We start from the raw sequence: 25,214 nt of genomic DNA, 5'->3' as shown, positions 1-25,214 counted from the left end.
CTCATGTGTGGGAATAATTTCATACCTATGAAAATCTTCCCCCCAAAAGTGTCTATTTTATGCTACTTTGATTAAGACAAGCTGGGCACATTTCTAAAATAGGCTCTTGGAACTATCCCTAACAGTTCACACATTTTGTTTGCACAAAATTACACTTACTCTACAAAAGGTTGTAACATGCCACGTATTTTATGCAAGGATACTATAATAACGCTGGAGTAGTTGATGTGTCCTTCAGCTTCTTGCTTAACATTTGAGGTCTTTCTCTTAAAGCTCCCACGCTCACTGAGGACTCTCTTGCTTTCTCTTAGCAAATGGGAAAACATAACATAACATAACTTTATTCTTCTATACCGCCATAACCGACTGATTTCTAGCATGTAACAAGGTAAATGAAGAGTTCCCTCTCCCCTGTGCACTCAGGCCTGGGCTTCAAAGATTTGTGGCAGCACTCTGCTGCATTAGGTTCTCAAATAATTTCAACAGTGCTCCAAGGTTAAAGGAATATCCAGCAAATCCCCAAACCATCATTCATAGTTTTAAACAGTTCCACAGCTGCCATTATAACAAACACAGTTTCCTGACTGTTGCTTTTCTTGCAGTTCCTTTTCTGGCAAGAGCCAGCAGAAGAAAAACAAATACCACAAGTCTAAATACAGCCTTTGCTCCTTATGTACCAAGGCTACAGCAGCTCCATTCACGTCTTACTAGTTACTGCCCACTCCAAGCTGCTAAAAGAATAGAACCCTCCCACCCCAAACACATAATTTATAAATCCCTTTAGGATCTAATGTCCATACCTTCATCTGTGTAATCCATTCCTTGTTCACTATAAACCATAATATCAATTGGTGTCTCAGAGTTTGTTGGTAAAGCTGCCTTTACATCCATAGGGAGTTCAGCATTCTCAGCTGTTACTGTGGGCTGGAACCCTTCCATCAACCTCTTTCTGGGAGCTAGGCTTTTTGAACCAAGGAAAACATACTTCCTTTTCAGTCTCTCTCCTGTATAATCCTGAGCTAGGTCCATTCCCCACTGGCTGTGCTCCACCCATGTCTTCTCTGCCTTCTAGGGGGATTCCCCCCTAATTTTTAATTCCCTGTGAGGGAGGGAGTGGTACAGTGGCAGGTGCCCCTAAGAATACTCCCTCACCGAGGTTGCAGCCACTTTATGGTAGGTGGCGCTAGTCTGTCAAGTCAGAGGCTGAGTCAGAGGAGTGGGTCTCATGCTGGGAGGCGTTTCAACACTATAGCGTTTTCTGAAACCGATTGTGTGGTGTGTAGTAGTTTATGGTATTTCAGGTACCGGTATTTTGTGATTTGATTTGTTATCATACTTTCTAATTGCTTGACATGAAATGGGATTGAAGCTACCGGTCTGTAATTCTTAACATCATTCATTTCTCATTTTTGGTCTTTTGGAATGGATGTTAAAATGATTTTTCTTAGGTGCATGGGGAATATTTTTTTTTCTAGTGAGTCATTCAGCCAGTCTAATAGATAGTTGTAGTATATTTTTGATGGATTTTTTTTTTTTTTGTAGGAAAATTGGGCAGACATCTAATGAACATTGAGATTTGGTGTATTTAGGCAATAATCTTGTTCTGTGTCTGTGATCTGGGAGAATTTCTTCCCGTACCTATCTGCTGGGCATTTTGATTTTCTGCCGTTTCCTAGTACTTCTATGCAGTTCGCTGTGTTTTCTTTGTTAGTGGCAGTTCTGATGTGGTCTACTTTTGCTTTGAAAAAAGGTTGCCAGTTCACCTGCTGTTGGAATATTTGTTTATTTTGGTTGTTAATTCAGTTTGATTAGATAGGAAGTGCATTATTTGAAATCATTTTTTTCAAATCTGGTTTTCCTTTTCCGATTTGCTCAGAATAATACTTACATTTGGCTAGTTTTCTTTGAGTTTTGTAGTGTTTGATGCAAACTAAAGGCCTAAAATGTTGCCTCCTAAATGAGTAGGTGGTTGGATAATTGAACCAAATTGTTCAATGCTAGCACTAATGCAAAGTCCTGTGCAGATTTACATTCATCGACATGTAGATTAAAGTCACCCAGCACATGAATTGGAGGACAAGTTTAGAAGGTTTACACACATAAAAAATGCCATGCATAACTGCATGCATGAACTGGCAAACATCTATCCATTTTAGAAGATGCACTATATATATAGGTAGTAACAAAGCAAATGTCGGCAGATAAAGAATGCATGGTCTATCCAGTCTGCCCAAGATGTCCACTAGCAAGTTCCCTAACTTCATGATTTTGTGTATGCATCCACAACACAGATTTTAAGGGAGCGTATTCTATCAATGTTTTGGACAAACCTTAACATTATACATATATTTCCTATTTTGAAAAGGAAATATACAAATACTTCAAAGATGGTACCAGCATTTGCTCCTGCTCTAAGGCACACAACACTATCCGCTAACTGCTTAAGGCTTTGGGGTTCGCAGAAGTAATTGAGGAGGGATCTTTGCTTCTCTCTCTGAGGTTCAAAACCACCTCAAATGGCACAAAAACTGAGCTTTGTTCATTAATTTAGTCACTGCTTGTACAGTAAGTGCCAATACTTACAAAGTCCCCAATTTCTTTGTAAAGTTGCTTTCCAAATACCCATATTTGTCATACAGCCGTATACATTTATATATATAAAATCGGAGGTATGTATGTGTGTATGTGTGTGTGTATGTGCCGCAATCACGCAAAAACGGCTTAACCGATTTGAACGAAACTGGGTATGCAGATCCCTCACTACCTGGGGTGATATGTTCTGGGGGTCTCGCGGCCAACTGCACATGTGGGCGGAGCTACAAACATAAATTCAGATTTCACCCATTCATGTCAATGGAAAAAATGTAAAAAGCTGTCATTCTCACAGTTATTCAAAAACGGCTTGACCGATTTGAACGAAACTTGGTTTGCAGATCCCTCACTACCTGGGGTGATATGTTCTGAGGGTCTCGCGGCCCACCTGCACACGTGGGCGGAGCTACAAACAGTAAATCAGATTTCACCCATTCATGTCAATGGAAAAAATGTAAAAAACTGCCATTCTCACTGTAATTCAAAAACGGCTTGACCGATTTGAACGAAACTTGGTATGCAGATCCCTCACTACCTGGGGTGATATGTTCTGGGGGTCTCGCGGCCCACCTGCACACGTGGGCGGAGCTACAAACATAAATTCAGATTTCACCCATTCATGTCAATGGAAAAAATGTAAAAAGCTGCCATTCTCACAGTTATTCAAAACAGGCTTGACCGATTTGAACGAAACTTGGTATGCAGATCCCTCACTACCTGGGGTGATATGTTCTGGGGGTCTCGCGTCCCACCTGCACACGTGGGCGGAGCTACAAACAGAAAATCAGATTTCACCCATTCATGTCAATGGAAAAAATGTAAAAAGCTGCCATTCTCACAGTAATTCAAAAACGGCTTGACCGATTTGAACGAAACTTGGTATGCAGATCCCTCACTACCTGGGGTGATATGTTCTGGGGGTCTTGCGGCCCACAATTCTATGTTGCTTGCTCAAGGGTGGGTTCACCCAAGAATTTATATGTTCTTGCTCCAGGAGGTGAAACTAAAAATGTTGTTTATAATCAAGTTTTGTGTTAGTTGTATTGTATTCATTTTGTCAAATATTGCACATTATAATTTGAATATTGTACTTTTTATTAAGCTGTAAAAAAATAATTTCATTCACCACTATAAAGTATCTTTATTTGAATCCATTTACAGTGTTATTGCTATAATTAAATACCCGTGCAACGCCGGGGCATCAGCTAGTATTTTACATAAAACTCTGTATTCAGTGAGCCTTTTTAAAATATGCTGCAAATTCTGAATGTTTCAACGTGGATGTCCTTTATCTGACCTGCATGATCTATACAAAATCAGTCTTTAGATTGTGCAAGCCATCACTAAGGGAGGAATGCCAAGAGAATTAGTAACTCCTTCCTGCTCTCCCCATTGTTTATCCTTTTTGAAGGTGGAGCGTGTACAGTAGAATCCCGATTAACCAATATTCAAGCAACCGACACTCTCACCCAACTGGCAAAAAAAATTATCCTCGAAGCAGCAGCAGCAGCTGCCCTGAACCGTGAAGCAGAAGCAGTGGTAGCAGTCCTGAGCCACGAAACACCCCCCCCCCCCTCAGTTACGGAAGCAGCAGTGGTAGCCAGATAGCAGTGAAAGGCTACTTGTGGCCAGCCCCAGCAGGGCCTTTCCTCTGATGCATCACTTCCACTGACCAGCTGCTGCTATGGTAAGTGAAGTGTTCCAGGAGGCCAGTTGGGGGGGGATGGTGGATTAGAAGTGTGTGTGGTGCTGTGGGGGGAGGGCCCAACAGGGTGCAGGGGAGGGGAGATGGATGGATGCTGGACCCATAAATGGGAGAGAAGGGGGAGAGAGAAAGTGATTCAGAAAGAAGGGAAGAACAGATGCTAGACCTACAAGTGAGGGTGGGAGGATGATAGAGTGGGGTGGGAAGGGAGCCAAAACTATTTTTACAGTAACTCTCAAGCAACCAGAAACTACAGTTATCCAGCATGCACCAATCCCCATGGGTGACTGAGAGTTTACTGTAGTTGCCCACAAGGCATAACTGTAAAACAGCTACGCTTCCCTCTAATGGTACCTACGTCTATTATGAAAACCAAACCTGAACAATTTCTAACAAGAAGTTCATGTAATACAGGCCACTTATTACAAACAAAGGAAGCATTATAAAATTAATTCTGCTCCTTACCACCCTCCCCAAAACACTGCCCCAGTTGAAGAGACTGAGACCACATAAATATCCACACAGTGTCTTCTGGACTAAGTATATAGCCCTCAATGGAGAGTGCCCCAATATTTTTGGTTTGGTTAAGAACTTTTCAGCAGCCCCTCGTATACAGAGGCCGATGCAGAAAATTACCGAGGGCAGAAGTATGTGAACAACAAAGGCTCAACGTGTGGACCAGCAGGTGAATGATGCAGAAAGGTGAACAATGCTAGAGCACGATGTCAACAATACCAAGATATTTACTGCCATATTTGAGACGGAGGAAAAAATATAAGAAGCGGCCCCTGGCTCAAAACCCATGCCCTTGACATAACTTTCTGCACTGGCTCCTTCCCCCTGAACTGAACCAATCTGACACCCCCCCTAACCCCTGACACAAAACCAAATAACCCTGGTAGTCTAATGGCTCCCCTTCCTCCCCAACTCAACCGCACTGCCCCACCATTAAAAAAAATTCTTAGCGACACCCTCAGACCCCATATGAGTTCCTCAGACACCCCCCCCCAAAGGACATGCTTTCAAGAGGCAGACTGACTCTATGCAGAGATGAGGCAGAAGTTAGTGGGCATTGCTCCTGCCTCTTGAAAGAATGCCCTGGGAGGGGGATCTAGGGAGCCCAAGGAACAGTTTGGGGGAAGAGGGCACCACTAAACACCAGGGATTATTTTAATGGCAAGACAGGGAAATCATGTCATGAGTAAGGGGGGGGGGGGCACTAGACTACCAGGGCTTTTTGGTTATACAGTGGTGCCTCGCATAACGGACGCCTCGCACAGCGAACGCTGCGCACAACGAACTTTATGTCTTGATCCGTACAACGAACTTCGTTTCACACAACGAAGTCGCCCGAGCTGCATCCTTCCGCGCAGGCACTGCGCTTAACTGCCCTCTCTCCGCCTGGTTCCCTCTTGCCTCCCCCGACTCCCCGACATGATCGGGGCAAAAAGGAGCCCAAGCCCTCTTGCCCCGCCGATTCCCCAACTCCCCACACAATATCGGGCCAGGAGGGAGCCCAAGTCCTCCTGGCCACGGCGACCCCCTAACCCCACCCTGCACTACATTACGGGCAGGAGGGATCCCAGGCCCTCCTGCCCTCGACGCAAACCCCCCCTCCCCCCAACGACCGCCCCCCCCCAAGAACCTCCGACCGCTCCCCCAGCCGACCCGCGACCCCCCTGGCCGACCCCCACGACACCCCCAACCCCCTTCCCCGTACCTTTCTGTAGTTGGCCGGACAGACGGGAGCCAAACCCGCCTGTCCGGCAGGCAGCCAACGACGGAATGAGGCCGGATTGGCCCATCCGTCCCAAAGCTCCGCCTACTGGTGGGGCCTAAGGCGCCTGGGCCAATCAGAATAGGCCCGGGAGCCTTAGGTCCCTCCTGGGGGCGGGGCCTGAGGCACATGGGCCCAACCCGACCATGTGCCTCAGGCCCTGCCCCCAGGAGGGACCTAAGGCTCCCGGGCCTATTCTGATTGGCCCAGGCGCCTTAGGCCCCACCAGTAGGCGGAGCTTTGGGACGGATGGGCCAATCCGGCCTCATTCCGTCGATGGCTGCCTGCCGGACAGGCGGGTTTGGCTCCCGTCTGTCCGGCCAACTACAGAAAGGTACGGGGAAGGGGGTTGGGGGTGTCGTGGGGGTCGGCCAGGGGGGTCGCGGGTCGGCGGGGGGGGCGGTCGGAGGTTCTTGGGGGGGGCGGTCGTTGGGGGGAGGGGGGGTTTGCGTCGAGGGCAGGAGGGCCTGGGATCCCTCCTGCCCGTAATGTAGTGCAGGGTGGGGTTAGGGGGTCGCCGTGGCCAGGAGGACTTGGGCTCCCTCCTGGCCCGATATTGTCGGGGAGTTGGGAAATCGGCGGGGCAAGAGGGCTTGGGCTCCCTTTTTCCCCGATCGTGTCGGGGAGTCGGGGGGGGGCAAGAGGGCTTGAGCTCCCTCTTGCCCCAATCGTGTCGGGGAGTCGGGGGGGGCAAGAGGGCTTGAGCTCCCTCTTGCCCCGATCGTGTCGGGGAGTCGGGGGGGCAAGAGGGCTTGAGCTCCCTCTTGCCCCGATCGTGTCGGGGGTGCCAGGGACCACACGGAGTCACCCACCGTACCACCCGATTCAGGTAAGCGCAGGTATCGGTGGGTGGCTTATTTGCGGGGGGGGTGCCTTATTTTACATTTTTTTCTAAAAAGGGGGGGCTGTCTTATTTGATGGCCCTGCCTTATCATCGGGGAAACACGGTAGAAAAAAAAAAAAAATGAACAGTTAAGTCCCAGTTTTTGCCGCTGAGACTCTGCTCTCTCTCACTGTAAAATTAGACTCTACTTAGTCTGTCTTTAAATTTAAAAAATGTGTGTTGTTTTAAAAAACAATTATGTTTTTAGATGTATCTAAATAAAAATAATAACCAAAAATTTATCTTTTTTTATGTCATCTTAGCATATTTTATGCTACAGAACGAATTATTTTTTTTAACATGTATTGTTATGGGAAAACGCGTTTCACACAACGAACGTTTCACATAACAAACTTGCTCCTGGAACGGATTAAGTTCGTTGTGTGAGGCACCACTGTACTGTACATCATGGTGTATGGGAAGGGGAATCAGATCAGATTGATTTGGTGGGGAAGAAGGGGTTGCTAGACTATCAGGGTATTTTGGTTTTATGTCAGGGGTAGAGATGGAAAATAGAACAGCGAAGGAGACCCTAGGTTTGGGAAGTTGGTATCTCCTGTTTTCCTAGGGGTAGAGATGGAGTCAGATTGGTTTGATTTGGTTCAGTTTGGGGGGGCTGCTAGACTACCAGGGGAAAGGGGACAAAGCAGACCCAATGACTCTTTTTGCTTTCAAATTCTCCACTCCCTTTCAGTGCATTAGGCAATTAGTGCTTAAGCACCGACAGGAATGTGGCCATTCTGCAATAAGCTGCAGATTACTACTTCGATTTCAACATGACATCAATCTGCAGGCTCATTGATTATTTCTTCCTGGCAGTAATTTTTATTTTTTTAACAAAAAGCTCGAGTTAGACACCTTACGGTCAGTGGTTCTAATGCACATATTTCTGCACTGGCCGCTTCTGCACTTCTTCTGATGGGCATCTACTGTATTTTCAAACTAAACTTTGTGATCAAACATGTTACAATAGCATTAATGTCCAGGGACATTTCCAATAATCTGCAACAAAGTTCGGCATCACCACTGCTAGGCACAAACTTCTTTTCTGAATAATTTCTAAAAATGCCAAATCCGAATGGTCTTGAAAATGCTTAAAAGGAAATCCCGTTCTTTTCCTCCTCACTCCTTGGTGTCCCGGGGGGGGGGGGGGGAGCAGTGAACTGCTAGTGCCTCGAAGGCAATAATTCATTTACCAGCAGCCTTAAGTGCTAATCAAGCCCAGAGCTCAGTATTCATCTAGGAATGGAGCTTACCTACCTAATTAAATAAAACATTAGCAAATGAATGACAAACCCCGTGTACACCCATAATCAAGGCCTTTAAGGACAGTTAGTAAATAGTTTTTTGTTTTATCAAATGGCGTGGTAAGAAAGTAAGAGCAACAGTAAAGGCCTATTCTCCATTGAAAAGAGGAGACTGAGAAGGGATATGATCGAAACATTCAAGATAATGAAGGGAATAGACTTAGTAGATAAAGACAGGTTGTTCACCCTCTCCAAGGTAGAGAGAACGAGAGGGAACTCTCTAAAGTTAAAAGGGGTTAGATTCCGTACAAATGTAAGGAAGTTCTTCTTCACCCAGAGAGTGGTAGAGAGCTGGAATGCTCTTCCGGAATCTGTTATAGGGGAAAACACCCTCCAGGGATTCAAAACAAGGTTGGACATGTTCCTGCTGAACCAGAACGAACGCAGGTAGAGCTGGTCTCGGTTAGGGCACTGGTCTTTAATCTGGGGGCTGCCGTGTGAGCGGACTGCTGGGCGCGATGGACCACTGGTCTGACCCAGCAGTGGCAATTCTTATGTCACATAACCTAAAGGTGACCAGTAAGGTTAATGTCCAGATGCGAGGGAAAAAAGGTGGTCTGAGGATTTCTGATGCTCATGACTGTGCACTGTGATGTGGATGACTGTTGAGGCTCCAACTTCAACTCCCGGAACGCATCCATAATGACAAGTAGGATAGTAGCCGACAAAACAGTTGCTGCACCAACAGATCGTCTCCCTGGTCGAGAGCAACAATCACCTCTCAACTCCCAGTCCCTCACAGGGAACCAGAATCCTCTAGGAAGGAAGTTGTGCCCTGGGACAAAAAAGGCATGGAGCCTGATCTCCAATCCTCCCAGTCTTTCTCTGCTTGGTCACATCGGCTGAGAGCCTGCCTGCTACACGGCGGAGAGACCTCCTAAAGAGGCATCTCTCCCCGGTCTGATACCGGCCTGCCCCCAGGCAGTGCAGTGGATCCCAGACTCATCAAATAAGCTTTCCACAGAAGATTCATAAATTCTGGAGTAAATCCTTGGGCAGGACCTCAGACTGACTTCTCTTGGACTCTGCAGTGTCCACACAATTGCCTTTACTATTTGAGGACTCTGGGAGAGATTTTTTTCTCTACCACTCAGTCCCCTTATGGTTCGCCAGTCCTAGAGGACTCAAAGAAGGCTAAACCCAAGGTTCCTGCCCTCCCTTGCATGTGCCATGCTGCATGGATGCCCTTCGGTCAACCATCCAGTTCCAAACTGGAATGATATAGGGGTAGAACAGCCTGAGGACTCTATTCCAGTCATTCTGAGCCGAATCAACGGGTTTTCAGGCAGATGGGGCAGATGGAGGCTTTAGAAAGAAAGATTGTTTAACATCCAAGATGGCTGCCATCAGAAAAATTGTGCCAGAAACAGCCCGTGGGGGCTCTCTTGAAAGTTTAAAAAGCTCAGGGAAAGGGGTTTTGGAGGTGGGGGACCCTGTCTCTGAATGAGCTAGCAGAAGCCAGACAGTTGGTCCGTAGGAAATGACAATCACAATAGTAAGGAAAAGCACAGACAGACCAAAATAACTATGGTGTCATACTAAGTAAGGAACGTACCTCAAATTTTGATATTCAGCTGCAATGTTGGACTGAATGTTGCCAAAGAACAGTGAGTATTTGTTCATTGTTTATAGGACAGGTTCTTTCCAGTATACTTACCAAGCATTTTTATGTCTAATACAGGCTATTTATTTACATTAAGATGTTCATTTGGTGGACTAAGAAGCGATTGAGATACTAAACCCCTGAGGAAGCCTTGGTGAAATGTCAGACTCTCCATCGGGTCAATCAAAGCTAAGTGTTTCTTTTTTGCAATGCTTCATACTTTTCTCCTAACATGTCTGAATTGGAAAATTGAAAATATTCAGAAATTAAGTTTTGAAAAATAATAAATTAAAAATATTTTTGTAAGGATCAAGTACCAGTGATATTATTCATGACCCCAGAAAGACTTGGGGTGTGACCTTTAGTACGGGTGTTTGAGGTATGTTCCTTACTTGGTATGACACCATAGTCTGAATCAGACTGTTATTTTGGTCTGTCCGTGCTTTTCCTTACATTCAACTTTTTTAATCCCCCCCCCCAATTTTCCCATAGGAAATAATGGGCTGTACTCGGTGCCTGCCTGTGCCAGCTTTGCTTCACTCTAACTGAAGTGGAGAGAACTTTCTGCCTTGAATTCTTGTGAAACAGTCCAGACCTGGAAATATTTAGACTGCCAGTCAGAGCAGAACTGACTGAAGGCTCAACCTCCACAAATTCTTGCGGTGTGACGGGGGGGGGGGGGGGGGGGGAGGAATAAAATGCAGCTGGCTCCCTGAAACTCAAAAGGGTTCACACAGGAGCCCCACAGCCTGCGCTCAAGCCTCTAATAAATTAGAAGGTAAGCAGGTTCCCAGGGGAACAGACCCCAATCTACGAAGTAACACACAGCAGGCAGGCTCATCAGATACAACTGGGGGGTTGCCCTGCAGGCTGCAGTTTGCCCTCATGGAGTCCTCTGGCACCAAATCCTCTCAAAAACAGAGTTTAAAGACCCAAAAATAATAAAAACTAACAGAGCAGATCAGAACACCTCTTCTTTAGTTTGCCTGCAGAAGGAAAACTGAAGAGGGAGCTATACTCAACTTGATGACGGAGGAGGAGCTGAAAGATGTGATTGACATCCTTCTACAAGTGGTTCATGAGCAAAAATTGATCACCTAATGTACGGACTCCTGTGTATATGTAACAGAAAAAATATTATAGAAAAAATCCCAGAAGGACAGCTCAATAGGTGAACAATTCTTAAAGGAAGATCATACTCCCCTACGGACCTTACATTAAAGGTGTTTAAAGGAACCTTTAAAAATTACAGGAAGGGGAACCAGAAAAAGTTTAAAATTAGAATGATTAAACACTTTGACACAACAGGACACAATAGAGACATTGACTTTCTCACTATCAGAAACAGGGTCTTTGGTCTGCAAAGTGTTACTGTCTCATTATCTCTGTCTATCTCTTTCACTAAACTGAAATCACAGAGATAACCTAAGACCTAGTAGAGTTTGTACTATTTAACCTCATGTTTCTCCACTGATCTGGTGAAGAAAGGGTAATTCTGGAAAGCTTGTCAAAGGCTCATTAAGTTGCTGCAATAAAAAAGGATCACCTGCAACTTAGCTATAAGCAGAGAAAGGGGAGAACTGACAGCTTGTGCAATATAAGGCAAAGGAAGCAGAGAACTATTAATCAAAAAGTATCACAGTATGTAAACATAAGGGTCATCAACCAAGCTGTGAAATCTTTTTGGGGGGCTAATATAATGTATCTTTAACCAGCGTTCAAGAGTTACCCTCTTTTCATAATGACATGACATAATAGCATTAATGAATACCCTTTCTTTCCTCTTTGATGCATATAAGCACACATTTGATTTAAGTTCACATCTCACAATTCAGCATGTTCTCAGAGATGCACAAACTAATTTGAATTAAACTTGAACCTAGTTAAAGGCCGAAGACAGGGCTTTGGATAATTAAGAGTTGATCTAGAACAGAATTTTTCTTTCTCTCTTGGGGTTAAGTGACTTGCCCAGGATCAAAATGAGCTGCAGTAGGATTTGAACTGGACTCCCCTGGGCTCACAGCCTGTACAATTATTATCCATTCAATCTGTAATAAAATTCCAGCTTTCCAATTAGTAGTTAATTTTAATAATATTTTGCAGGTAAAGACCAACATGGAGCACAGAAGTGCATGCACCAAACATTTGCCTCTTAGACAGAACATGGGAAAAAGATCTTTAGTAGATGAGGCCTGGAGGAGAAGAGTTAAGATTTGCAGAGGGGATTCTCCCCATAATGAGTGAAGAGGATTCATCTTAAATATGTCATATAATTTGAGACACATTTCTCTCTTTCTCACCTCCCCCCCACCCTTGGAAGGAGGCTAATGACATACTTAGGCATAGTGGACTAATCCCTCCAAACCAGATGTTCAGAGAGACCTATCAATATATTGACCACCATTATATGGATAAATCTATCTGTGGTACTATGGGGTAAAGTCAATAAAAGCTGCCTAAATTTAGGTGCCAAATATTTGAGCACTAAGTGTGAATTCTATTTATCACTTATTAAACTTGATATTCCACCCTAGTTGCAGCACAATTCAAGGCGGTTTATATTAAAATACATCAATAAAATAAAATGATAATAAATAATTTTTTAAAAATTATATATATATAAAATGGCAGTTGTGCATGGATGTCGTGCACTAGAATACTAGGATAAGTCCGCACTTCCGTGCCTGACTCATGCCCCTCCCAGGTCCATACCGCCCTTGTAGTTTTGCATTATGGAAATGGGGGCCCAATTTCCACAGTGTGCAACTACAAGGGCGGTATGGACCTGGGAGGGGCATGAGTGGGTCAAGTGCATGCCTAGAAATTATGCATGCAGGTTATAGAATACTAGCAGTTAGATGCCTAACTACCTGCAGTTAGACGTGAGTATTTATACCAGCTATTTGGCTGGCATAAGAGCTCATGCCTAAAGTCAGGCACAGAAGTGCGGACTTTTCATAGTATTCTTGTGCACAACATCCATGCACAACTGTCACACTTCTCTTCGCAAAGCCGCAGCCACGGCTCCTACCTGCGGCCCACAGCTGACCCAGAAGCCTTCCCTCTGATGACAGAGGGAAGGCTTCCGGGTCAGCCGCAGACTGTGTACAGGAGCCGCTGCTCAGGGCTTTGTGAGGAGAAGTGTGGCTGGGAGGAGGGAGCCAGCCAGAGGAGGTAAACACCTGTGGGAGGGAGGCACGAATTTGGGACGCAGAACGGAGGGAAGGACGACGAGGGGTGCGTTGGGACATGGAATGGAGGAAAAGGGGTGCGCTGGCACAGGAAGGGAGAGGTACAACTCCGGATCATAAGTATGAGTCCAACGTAAGTCGAACGTCTTAATCCGGGGACTGCCTGTAATATGAAGTAAGATCAGCACTGCAGAACAATTAGATAAAAGAGACATGATAAATGTCAGTACCATACAAACAGTACTTCGAGTGCCAATGACTATCCAGATAGCAGTGCTGAATATACAGGTTTTCTGAATGCTGTAGCCACTGGCTCAATGTTGACTCCTTAAGCTCTGCAGCAAGCACTGCACTCTTTACCCTTGTTCCTTCTTAACTAATGATTGACTTTAAAGTCTCCTGGGAAGAAAGCTATGCCAATTTACTAAATAAATAAATCAATCAGATGTTAACATACTTTTAGTATAAAAACTGGTTGGTCAAGTGAGCTGATTTTAATTTAAAACCTCTAAGAGCTGCACCCATGCTTCATAGGATCTAGCATAACACAATACCTGCAGAAATGCTGTTTCAACATACATTATTCCTTTTACATTTTTGGAATATTGTAGTCAGCCTGTTATGCTACATGTTTTTCCTACCTGATATCAATGCTGTCGCCAGTATATCATACAATCCTTGCCACTGAAGAAACTGGAAAAGAATGAAACACAGGTTAAAATGTTATTGCTTCAATACAGCACATACTAATTCATGCACTGTAAAAAACTCCTCCTCCCTAAAAATAGGCCAAAGTACCAGAAGATTTATGGTTTATTACTTTTCATAAAGCAAAGCAAAGCAAAATCCAATGAATCTGCAGTGAAAAACAAACACCAAAAGCAGAAAAGAAACTGCAGATGGAAATGTACAAGGACAGGAATCCTTATTAAAAACCATATAAATTTGTAATCTTTTGAAATTGACTCTCATATACATGGAATGTGAACTTTTCCGCATGTGATATATTGGACACCTCGGACCCCTGAGGAAGGAGTGTTTCTCCAAAACACGGACCGTGTAGGGTCCGCATGCCATGTATATGAGAGTTATTTTCAAAGGATTACAAATTTATATGGTTTTAATAAAGATTCCTGTCCTTGTACATTTCCATCTGCAGGGGTTTTTTTTGCTTTTTTTATTACTTTTCATATACTGCCTTTCACAAACAGTAGCAAAGTGGTTCACAATACAATAAAATAAGGGAATAAAGGGAAAAAAACCCTACAATAAAGACAGGAAACCAAGAAGTCAAGTACTTCAAACAGAGAAATATGATGGCAGGTAAAGGCCAAATGGCCCATCCAGTCTACCCATCCGCAGCATCCACTATCTCTTCCTCTCCTTGAGAGATCCCCATGTGCATGTCCCAGGCTTTCTTGAATTCAGACAGTCTTTGTCTCAACCACCTCTACCTGGAAACTATTCCACACATCTACCACCCTTTCTGTAAAAAGTATTTCCTTAGATTACTCCTGAGCCAATTATCTCTTAACTTCATCCTTTGCCCACTTATTCCGGAGCTTCCCTTCAAATGAAAGAGATTTGCCTCATGCAATTTATGTCATATAGGTATATAAACGCCTCTATCATATCTCCCCTCTCCCACCTTTCCTCCAAAGTATACATATTGAGATCTTCAAGTCTGTCTCCATATGTCTTATCCCATTTTAGTAGACTACTTCCAAACTTACTCCATCCTGTTTATATCTTTTTGAAGGTGCGGTCTCCAGAACTGTGCACATTATTCTAAATGAGGTCTCACCAGAGAGTCTCATACAGGGGCATCAATATCTCCTTTTTCCTACTAGCCATATCTTTCCTTATACACCCAAGCATCCTTCTAGCTTTCGCCATTGCCTTTTCAACCTAGTTTGGCCACCTTAAGATCATCACAACAAATCCTGCTCCTCTTTCGTGCACAAAAGTTCTTCACCCCTTAAACTGTACCGTTCCCTCAGGTTTCTGCAGCACAAATGTATGACCTTACATTTCTTAGCATTAAATCTTAGCTGCCAAATTTCAGTCCATTCTTCAAGCTTAACTAGGTCGTTCCTCATTTTATTCACACCTTCAGGGGTGTGTTACTCTATTGCAGATTGTGGTATCATCTGCAATGAGAAAATCTTACCTGACAGCCCTTCAGCAATATTACTTACAAAAATGTTAAAAAGAACAGGGCCATGAACTGAACCTTGAGACATATCACTGGTAACATCCCTTTCCTCAGAGAGATCTCCATTGACCTCTACCCTCTGTCACCTTCCACTCAACCAATTCCTGACCCAGTCGTCACTTTAAGGCCCATCCAGAGGGCACTCAGTTTACTTATTAGACACCTGTGAGGAACACTGTCAAAGGCTTCGCTATAATCTAAGGACACCACATCTTGCGTATTCCCGCTATCTAATTCTCTTGTCCCCCAGTCAAAGAAATTGATCAGATTTGTCTGACAAGACCTGCCTCTAGTGAATCCATGTTGCTTCAGGTCTTGTAATCCACTGCAACATCCACAGAAGTCATATTTACCAACCTATAGTTCCCTACTTCTTCCTTACTTCCACTTTTGTGGAGAGGGACCACATCTACCCTTCTCCAGTCCTCCAGTACCACTCCTGACTCTAGAGCAGCATTGAAAAGGTCAGCCAGCAAAGTCACCAGAACTTCCCTAAGTTCTTTCAGTACCCTTGGATGTACACCATCCTGCCTCATCGCTTTGTCCACCCATAGTTTAGCTAGTTCCTCATGAACACAATCTTCTGAAAAATTGATCAGGGTCTACCACACCTCCACCTTTACTGCATCAAGATCTACAAAGACTAGGGGACACGATGAAGTTAAAGAGTAATACTTTTAAAACCAATAGGAGGAAATATTTTTTCACTTGGAGAATAGTTAAGCTCTGCCAGAGTATGTTGTAAAAGCGGTTAATGTAGCTAGTTTTAAAAAAGATTTGGAAAAGTTCCTAGAGGAAAAGTCCATAATCTGCTGTTGAGACATAGGAGGGGCCTTAAGCAACCTGGGCCAATCAAAGCCTTAGGTCCCTCCCCAGTGTATCCCAGGATACACCAGGGAAGGGAAGACCCAACATTATGAAGAGGCGGGCCTGCTGGCCATGGGGATTAGGCATCCCTTTGGCTGAAGGTAAGGGGGGGAGACATTGGGGCCACAACAGCAGCAGCGGGAAGGAGTGGGCATCCCTCTTGCTTCCAGGGGTTGTGGTGTTTGCTTTATGGCAGCGGCAGGAGGGAATGTGTATCCCTCCCGCTACCAGGGGAGGGAGTGTCAGAGGCAGGTTGCTTGATAGCAGCAACAGGAGGGAGTGGGCATCCCTCTCACTGCTGGGTGGGGGTTGCTTGACTGCAGTGGTGTGAGGGAGTGGGCCATCCCTTTCACAGCCCGGTCGGGGGGGAGACTGCTTTACGGCAGTGGTGGGAGGGAATGGGCATTACCTCCCACTGCTGTGTGTGTGTTTTGGGTAGGTTGCTTTGTGGCGGTGGTGGGAGGGCGTGGGCATCCCTCCTGTCGATCTTCGATTTGTTTTTTTAATTTGTGGGTTTATTCTGCACATATGCCAACTGCTATCACCAACGATTGGCACAAGCAAATTTAGCGGTCCCCTGTGACTCTGTAAACCTCATTTGCATGCACAGTTTTTAAAGAATTACTTGCTTTTTTGAAATTGTTACAATAGCGGCCACGACAGCAGCCTGTATCAGATTTTACCACAAACATTTGAGAATCTTCCCCTAAATCCAGTATGGCTGCATCCTACGTGGATTCCATTACAAACTGCTGGAACAGTTCTCCTTGTAGAGAATCCAGGAGCTCCCTACTTCTAGTAGACCCTGCAGTAGGGATACCATAATCAACATCTGGCATGTTAAAAATCACCTGTAATACTTCCCCTTTTACAGCTATATTCTGAATGTCTTATATTAAATCTACGTCCACGTCTTCTATCTGTAAAGAAAGCCTACATATCACGCCAATGTAAATGCATTTTCCATTCCCTCTTTTCAGATTGGCCCACAGAGCCTCTTCCTTACCCTACAGATCTTGCAATTGTATGACTAATATGATCTTTAACGTAAAATGCCATGCCCCTTCCTTTTCTTCCTACCCTGTCTTTGCTGAACAGATTATAGCCTGGTATAACTATCCCAGCCTATCAGCCTTGAAATTAGATAGGAGAAAGCAAAAAGTAGCATTAGAACAGAAGATACAAGGAATGGGTTAAGGTGGGAGTTAGGGTAGGACCAGAAATCAGATGATGAGCCACATAAAAAATGATGCTAGATAAATATCATATGGTCTATCCAGTTTGCCTATCTATAACAAATACTACCCCTTCCTTATATGCAGGGGGGGCAGCATTCCTGATTGCCTAGTTGCTCAAGTTTTGGGGCTCATACCTGCCATTTTATTAGCCTATACCAGTGGTCTCAAACTTGCGGGCCACCAGGTACGATTTTGAGGCCCTCAGTATTATAAAGAATGATTCTTTATGGAAAACTTGTGCCTTAAGTGTCCGGCGGTAGCTGTAACCTCACACAAGCGCTTTCCTGCGTCTGTACGCGATTGTGAGGTAGAGTCCAATCGCATACAGATGAAGGAAAGCTCTTGCATGAGGTTACAGCAGTGAGGCGGACAATGTTCTAGAATGTTAGATAACTATTGGAGGCAGTGCAGCTTGTGCGTGTGTCCGGTACAGGGGGAGGTGAGAGCTGAAGGTGGTTGCAGACGCTGGACACTTAAGGCACAAGTTTTCTATAAAGAATCATTCTTTATAATACCGAGAGCCTCAAAATAGTTGGTCCAAAATCTTGTCTCTTGCAGTTGATACTTTGATAGTTTTTCACTTTCTGCATGTTGCACTGCTTTCAGCTGTGTAAAGCTGAAATTATCAGAAGCAATTAAGGAAAAATTTATAAACTATAATGAGTTTACCTCATGCAAAATTGTCATTTCTTTAATAAGACATTAACTATTTTTTCTGAGGCCCTCCAAGTACCTAGCAATCCAAAATGTGGCCCTGCAAAGGCTTTGAGTTTGAGACCCCTGGCCTATACAGAGTGGAATAGATCCTCCTTGCAGCCAATAAAAATCTAGAGAAGTCCATCTGGCCTACAGTAGATTTTGCCTCCAGTCCAAAGAATAACCCAGTGTGGCTCCTGCCTTCAGCACACACAGAATACTGAAATCTGGAAAGAACTTGGCTGCATTCAGGACTAGCCGAGTTCCTGCAGTGCTGTACTATGAACTGTGAGCGAGCACAGCTGTGCTTCAAAGGTCTCTGGTATGTCCTCTGGACCATTAACAAATCATGAGGAATCACTTTGTACTATTCTGACCTCTTCCAACAGACATACCAGAAATACTTTCAGTAAATCTCATTTTTCTAGTTTTGCCACATTTTTATACAGGGTTTCTTGTAAAGGACCAATGGTGAAAGTGAATAATGTACATTTTTAGATTTAGCACTTTGGGGTACTCAGGGTTTGTGGCTTGAAGAGAATGGAGGAGTGAGTGTATGTATGTGTGTAAGAGAGAGAGTGAAAGAAATGTCTGGATGTGATTAAGCATTTATCAGACATGTCTTCTTTTTTAGAGGACTGTCTGAGTGACCGGAGGGATTTCCAAAACCTGGCAGTTTGTCCAGATTTTAGATGTTTTTGAGCTTGGAGCCACATCTAGAGACATCAATGCAGTGATGTCATATACACATGCACGTGACATCATCGCCTCAATGTCCGAGCATGCGCAGAGGCCCTCCAGACGTGGTCACAAGCTTGGGGAGGTTTGTGTGGGGGTGGGGCTGGAGCAGAATGGGGTGGGGCTAGGCATCCTCTTTTTAAAGAGGAAATCTGGCAACCCTACTTATATATCACCTGCAAGCCATCAAAGTGGTGTACATCATAGGTTCTTTAACCTTTAGCTTAACTGGACTTACCTAGTGAAATAACTTACACCAGTGGTTCTTAAACCTGTGTTTTCAAGATATCCGCAAAGAAACACAGGACTTGTGTTTTTTGATGGAAAGTTTTTACACACAAGCAGTGATTTTCAAGTGTACTCCTAGTGTGAATGTTAATGAATATGCAAGACAGAAATTTACATGCCTACCTCCTACTTTATAGGAAAATCTCACTCCTGCATATTCATTAAGAATATTTTGAAAACCCGACTGGCTGGGGGTCACCCAGGACAGGTTTAAAAACCATTGACTTACACTATTATCTGTGCTTTGACTAAAAGTTCCCAGCAGGTTTGAAAACTTACTTTTTTGAAAAGTCTTTCAGAAATTAATGTTTACCTACACAAATTAGTTTTGAGAGACTGAGGCAGGGCTGGAATCCATAGTGCACAGAATAGTATTATGATAACTCTATCTATTCTTTTCTTTTTAAATGTTATTGGAGTTCCTTGTCCTCTAATTCATAGATATTATTTATATCTGAATTGTAAACTGTACAGATGGTTCCCAATATGTAGTCTATCAAGAGATAATTCACTTGTAACCAGCACGGTAGCAAGCTATGTGAGGGCAGTGTGGTTGTACAAGGCAATTGAGGTAGAAGCTTCAAAATTGTGTCCTGTCCATTGCCTTCCATGCTTGGTTGCGATGCAGGGGGTGGGATAGGAGCTCTAAGGGGCATGTGGCACATAGCACGTTTACAGCTCAGTAAAGTCCTGCTTATACCCTCACATAATCTCAAATGGGAAGATTAGGAAACTGCCAAACTGAAATGGTAGTGCCAACACAAGAAGAAATTAAAGAACGAGGAAATAAAATCCTGATTGGATGAAAGAGTTCTTGACTGGAAGACAGGCAGAAGGGTGAGATTGAGGTCCAAATTTACAGTGGTAATGGCTAAGAAAATAGGAGCAAGCAGAGCGGCCCAGAAAGAACAGATTTTTCTAGAAAAAAGAGGCAGCAGTTTGTCAGAAAGATGGCCACTATTTTTAGGCAAAAGCTGCCATGAGGAGGTACAACTAGGTTTTGTTCTTTCAACTTCCTCACTTAGCCACTGGATCACCAACAAAATTAAGGTAGGCTCCAGGAGGCCTACTGGGATTTTTTTGCCGGAGGGGGTGCAGGATGTCATGGGGAAGGTCATCTATTTTTGGGCTTGAGGGACTGGGAGAAGGGGTCAGACATGTTAAGAAGGAGTAGAAGGGTGAATTGGGTCATGTAGGGGGGACCAGGAGGGAAGGGGCAAATGAGCAGTGATACTAGGACATGGAAGCTCTAAGGATGCCAGCTGATATTCAGTGCTAATTGGACAGAGTTAAGACCAATTTTTTGTGGAGTCCTTCCTGTCTGCTTAGCTATGCAGGCTCCGATACTGGATACTACCAGCACCTATATAACTCTTGGCTCCTCTCTAATTCCATCCCCAGAATACTCTACTTCTGTCGAGATTAAAGTTGGCTGATATTCAGTTGCACTGACAGTTAAGTGTCACTGAATATTGGTGGCTGGCTTGCTGAGTGTGATTTAAGTGGGCAGGAGTCCTTGATTATTTTATGGATCATTATATTATAGGCATCAGAAATGCTTATAGGCTGAAGGAGATCTGAGCCTTTGCAATTGATTTTATACTCAAAAGAGCCCTGTTTTTCTAATTCTTACCTGCAAACGTTCCCTCAAATTCTTATTTATTCCATATAAATTCAGAGGGTCATAAAAAGGGCCATTTTCGGTATGACATCCAAATCCGAGATTGGACATTTTGCAAAACATGCACAAAACAGTATCAAAACATGCCCATTTTCAAAACTGTAAAACATATATCTTGCTTTTTTGAAAATGGTAATTTTTCAGATGTGCGTTTCTTTTTGAATTATTTAAAAAACAAACAAACAAACAACAACACAAGAAAAATGCACAAAATAAACCATCAAAATGTAGGAGGGGACAGCATTTGTAGTATACTAGCCATATAGACATCACAGCAAAGCAGTGGGGCACCTTAAGGGGCACTGAAGTGAACTTCACATGAAAAAACCCAGTACTATGCAGTAGATTTAAAACAACCCGGAGAAAATATTTCTTCATACGGTGTAATTAAACTCTGGAATTTGTTGCCAGAGAATGTGGTGAAATCAGTTAGATTAACGGGGTTTAAAAAAGGTTTGGATAATTTCCTAAAAGAGAAGTCAATAGACCATTATCGAGATGGCTTGGGGAAATCCACTGCTTATTCTTAGCATAAGCAGCATAAAATCTGTTTTACGACTTGGTATTTTGCTGGGTACTTGGGACCTAGGTTGGCCACTGTTGGAAATAGGGATTCTGGGCTTGATGGATCTTTGGTCTGTCCAAGTATGGCAATTGTTATGTTCTTATATACGTATATCACCATAACCCCCTTACAGTATATGGTGAGCCTACCAAATACCTACTGGACCCATCTATATACCACACCAATAACCCTTATGCCTGCAGGTGTCACCTATATGATGGTACAGTAGGCTTTTGGTGGGTTCACGCCTTCCAAAACAAGCAAGGTAGTTAAGAGCAAGATAGGGGAGAGTGTGGCGCACTGGTTAAAGCTACAGCCTCAGCACCCTGAGGTTGTGTGTTTAAACCCACACTGCTCCTTGTGACCCTGGGCAAGTCACTTAATCCCCCCAATGCCCCAGGTACATTAGATAGATTGTGAGCCCACTAGGACAGAGAGGGAAACATGCTTGAGTACCTGAATAAATTCTTGTAAACTGTTCTGAACTCCCCTGGGAGAACGGTATAGAAAATTGAATAAATAACTATGGGCCTGAATCCCATTCTCTGCAGTCCACTGTACTGACCACCAGGCTACTCCAGAGAACTGCTTTCTACTCTACTAGGACTGGGCATAATATCTGCAGCTACTGATATCTAAGGGGAAAGGAACTTGTATACCGCCTTTTTGTGGTTACACATTCAAAGTGGTTTATATATCCTCTATAATAAAACCCTAAGCGCGCATGCACACTAACAACGCCGTTCCCTGCCACCATGATGTGTGCTTCCGTGTCAAACATGCGCAGAAGGAGCCAGCGGTGGACGCTGGCTCCTTCTACTGCACATGTGGAGGCACCTTAACCACGGCAGCGGTGACCACGGTGGCAACTCCCCCCCTCCTGCCTTACAGGTCCCCCAGGTCTGGCTGCGGCCCGCGGTCTGGCTGGCTCCCTTACTGAAGTTATTCTTCATTCCGTTGCCGCCGCCGCAGCTCCTCTCACGAGCTGCATCTGCGTCGGAAGCCTCCCTGACGTCAAGTCAGAGAGAAGGCTTCCGATGCAGGCGTGGATCGTGAGAGGAGCTGCGGCGGTGGCTTTGAGGAAGAGAAATGCTGCTACCCTGCTGCAAAGGGAAGGGGGGAATGCTGCTGCTGCACAGGGAAGGGAGGGAATGCTGCTGTTGCTGCTGCACAGGGAAGGGGGGAATGCTGCTGCAGCACAGGGAAGTGGGGGGAGAAGGAAAGGGGGCCAGGGAGTAATCTTGGTTTGCTTTGGGGGGAGACATAAGGGGGTCATGAAGAGAGACAGAAAGACAGGCAGGCAGCACACGAGAACGAAAGACAGACACACCGAAAGACAGCGGGCAGGGAGAGAGACAGAAAGAAAGACAGACAGACAGGGGGCCAGAGAGAGAGAGACACAGACAGAAAGAAAGGGGGCCAGGGAGAGAGATAGAAAGAAAGAAAGACAGACAGTGGGAGGGAGAGAGATAGAAAGAAATGAAAAAAGAGACAGGGGCAGGGAGAGACACAGAAAGAAAGAAAGACAGACAGCCATATATTCTAATACCCATTAATATAACGGGCTTAAACACTAGTATACATATACTTATATTGTAACTGGGGCAATGGAGGATTAAGTGACTTGCTCAGGGTCACAAGGAGCAGTGATTGATCCCACAGCTTTAGGGGTGCTGAGGCAGCAGCTCTACCATTTGGCCATGCCTCAGCTCCTGTACTGTTTCATTTACATCTTTGGGGGGTGGGAAGAGGTCAGTGAGCACTGGGGGAGTATAGGGGGTCATGCCTGCATCTCTTCAATGGTCATCTGTCAGTTTGGATATCTTTTGGTACGTATTCATTATTAAAACAGGTCTAGCCCCAAGCATCAAAATAGCGCTCAGGACATATTCTTTAAACATTCAAAAATGGCAGAAAAATGTCTAAGACATAAGCCCACCCTAGTCCTGCCCACACCATGCCTCTTGTAATGCAGATGAACAGCATAGATATCCATCTAGAAAACAGGCTTCAAAAAGAGCAAATTGGAAATATTTGGCAAGAAAAACATCCATCCGTTCCTTTATGCTACTTTTTGGATGTCTTTCTTTTTTGAAAATGAGCCTGAAAGGCTACCAATTTTTTTTTTTAAAATAAGATAATTTAAAATATAACATTGTACAGTAGAATCCTGATTATCTGGGATTCAAGTAACCTGCACTCTCACCCAACCGGCAAAAACGAAAAGAAAAAATCATCCTCCCTCCAGCCCTCGAAGCAGCAGTGGTCCTCATCTACCCCCCCCCCCCTCTTTCCCTCCAGCTCCCGAAGCAGAAGCAGCGGTCCTGACTCACCAAGCCCCCTCCCTCCTTCCCTCACTCACCCAAACAGCAGTGACAGCGGTTCTGACTCGCCAACCCCTCTTCCTCCCTCCTTCCCTCACTCACCTGAAACAGCAGTGGTCCTGACCTGCCAACCCCCATCCCTCCCTCACACGAAGCAGAAGCAGCAGCCAGGTTAGCAGAGGCAACGCTTGGAACAGGCTACTTGCAGCCAGCCCCAGCAGGGCCTTTCCTCTGCTACAACACTTCTCATTGCTGCTTCAGGCGAGTGAGGGAGAGATGGTTGGCGGGTCAGGACCACTGTTGCTGTTGCTTCAGGTGAGTGAGGGTGGGAGGGAGGGGGTTAGTGGGTCAGGACTGCTGACACTTTGGATAAGTTAGGGGGTCCAGGAGGCCAGACCCACGTGGAGGGAGAAAGGGCAGTCCCGGAGGGGAGTACAGGTGCACCAGAAAAGGGGGGGGGGGGGTCCAGCAGAATGAAGGGCAGGGGAGGGGAAATGGATGGATGCTGGACCCATAAGTGTGTGTGTGTGTGTGTGTGTGTGTTAAGAGGGGGTTTTGAGAAGGGGGACAGAAAGTGACCCAGATCAGGAAAGCGGGCGGCAGGAATAGATGCTGGACCTACAACTAGGGCTAGGGGGATGATAGAGAGAAAGAGAGTGAGGTGGGAAATTATTTTTAGAGTAACTTTCAAGCAACCAGAAACTACATTTATCTGGCATCTACCAATCCCCATGGGTGCCGGATAACTGAGAGTTTACTGTACTTTAAGCTAAAATGATGCAGGTGTTGACCCCCCCTATAAACACACAAAATGTATAGATTTTATATTAATACTCACCTTCAGATTAGTCAAACTTTTATATACCATGCCTTGCAAATGTGTTCATACCTTTATACATTTTCCACATTCTGCTGTCTAAACAATACAATTCAAAATGTAATATAGTAGGAGTTTGTTTTACTAATCCATGCAACACATTCTAAACTTTGAATGTGAATAGAAATATTCAAACAGTAATTAACAATGTGAAACCAAAATGTTTTGACTGCATTAAGTCTGCACACCCTTTGTCACAGCAAACCCAAAGTAGCTCTGCTTCAAAAATTGCCTTAACAAGGCAATTAAAGTTAAATAGAGGCCACCTGTGTCCAATCATACCAGCTGAGATGATCTAAAAACGTCTGGATGAAGAGTCGAGCTGTTTATGTGAATTCTACGAAGTGAATTTGAATCAAAGGCTTGAATCAAAGGCTGCCAAAAGAACTCTAAGTTAAAGTTATTCTAAGGAACAAAAGGCGGGAAGGCTATTTCAGTGGTGTTAATATGAATCACAGCAAAATTAGGTTAATAATTGGAAAGTGGAAACAATTTGGCTGTCCTTTTTAAGACTGGGACCAGAAGTTAATTAAATTGCTGAGAAAGCAGAGCCAGCTCAAGGGATAGTGGCAGCCTTAGCCAACTTACTTTAAGAACATAAGAATTGCCGCTGCTGGGTCAGACCAGTGGTCCATCATGCACAGCAGTCCACTCATGCGGCAGAACC

The 25,214-nt window shown here is 44.5% G+C and overlaps 1 protein-coding gene across 1 annotated transcript in view; it reads right to left on the bottom strand.

The window, feature by feature from the left end:
• Positions 1 to 25,214, bottom strand: part of PAG1 (phosphoprotein membrane anchor with glycosphingolipid microdomains 1) — a 147,061-nt gene that overhangs the window by 71,767 nt on the left and 50,080 nt on the right. Inside the window, exon 2 of the mRNA XM_033934977.1 lies at positions 13,700 to 13,751. The gene's annotated coding sequence lies outside the window, so the exon portion shown is untranslated. The remainder of the gene's footprint in view (positions 1 to 13,699; positions 13,752 to 25,214) is intronic.

This window comes from Geotrypetes seraphini, chromosome 2 (assembly GCF_902459505.1).
Source record: "Geotrypetes seraphini chromosome 2, aGeoSer1.1, whole genome shotgun sequence".
NCBI lineage: Eukaryota > Metazoa > Chordata > Amphibia > Gymnophiona > Dermophiidae > Geotrypetes > Geotrypetes seraphini.
Note: the sequence above shows the minus strand (reverse complement) of the source record. Positions and strands in the feature narration are given on the sequence as shown.